Source organism: Physeter macrocephalus, chromosome 9 (genome assembly GCF_002837175.3).
Source record: "Physeter macrocephalus isolate SW-GA chromosome 9, ASM283717v5, whole genome shotgun sequence".
Taxonomy (NCBI): Eukaryota; Metazoa; Chordata; class Mammalia; order Artiodactyla; family Physeteridae; genus Physeter; species Physeter macrocephalus.
In genome coordinates, this window is record NC_041222.1 from 91,847,602 (window position 1) to 91,849,124 (window position 1,523).

Sequence of the window (1,523 nt, forward strand, 5' to 3'; positions counted from 1 at the left end):
AGAGAAGCAAAAGCTAAGAGAATTCAGCACCACCAAACCAGCTCTACAACAAATGCTAAAGGAACTTCTCTAAGAGGGAAAGACAAGAGAAGAAAAGGACCTACAAAAACAAACTCCAAACCATTAAGAAAATGGAAACAGGAACATACATGTCGATAATTACCTTAAATGTGAATGGATTAAATGCTCCAAACAAAACACACAGGCTCGATAGAAGGATACAAAAACAAGACCCATATATATGCTGTCTATAAGAGACCCACTTCAGGCCTAGGGACACCTACAGACTGAAAGTGAGGGAGGGAAAAAGATATTTCATGCAAATGGAAATCAGAAGAAAGCTGGAGTAGCAGTACTCATATCAGATAAAATAGACTTTAAAATAAAGAATGTTATAAGAGACAAGGAATGACACTACATAATGATGAAGGGATCAATCCCAGAAGAAAATATAACAATTATAAATATATATGCACCCAACATAGGAGCACCTCAATATATAAGGCAACTGCTAACCACTATAAAAGAGGAAATCGACAGTAACACAATAATAGTGGGGGACTTTAACACCTCACTTACAACAATGGACAGATTATCCAAACAGAAAGTTAATAAGGAAACATAGCTTTAAATGACACAATAGACCAGATAGCTTTAATTGATATTTATAGGATATTCCATCCAACAACAGCAGATTACGCTTTCTTCTTAAGTGCGCACAGAACATTCTCCAGGATAGATCACATCTTGGGTCACAAATCAAGCCTCAGTAAATTTAAGAAAATTGAAATCATGTCAAGCATCTTTTCTGACCACAATGCTAGGAGATTAGAAATCAATTACAGGGAAAAAATTGTAAAACACACAAACACATGGAGGCTAAACAATACGTTACTAAATAACCAAAACCATTAAGAAAATGGAAACAGGAACATACATGTCGATAATTACCTTAAATGTGAATGGATTAAATGCTCCAAACAAAACACACAGGCTCGATAGAAGGATACAAAAACAAGACCCATATATATGCTGTCTATAAGAGACCCACTTCGAGACAAAGGGCAATGAAAACACGACAATCCAAAACCTATGGGATGCCAAAAAAGCAGTTCTAAGAGGGAAGTTTATAGCAATACAAGCCTACCTCAAGAAACAAGAAAAATATCAAACAATCTAATCTTTCACCTAAAGGAACTAGAGAAAGAAGAACAAACAAAACCCAAGATTAGTAGAAGGAAAGAAATCATAAAGATCAGAGCAGAAAGAAATGAAAGAGAAACAAAGAAAACAATAGGAAAGATCAGTAAAACTAAAGCTGATTCATTGAGAAGATAAACAAAATTGATAAACCATTAGCCAGACTCATCAGGATGAAAATGGAGAAGACTCAACTCCACAGAATTAGAAATGAAAGAGGAGATGTAATGACTGACACCGCAGAAATACAAAAGATCATGAGAGACTACTACAAGCAACTATATGCCAATAAAATGGACAACCTGGAAGAAATGGACAAATTC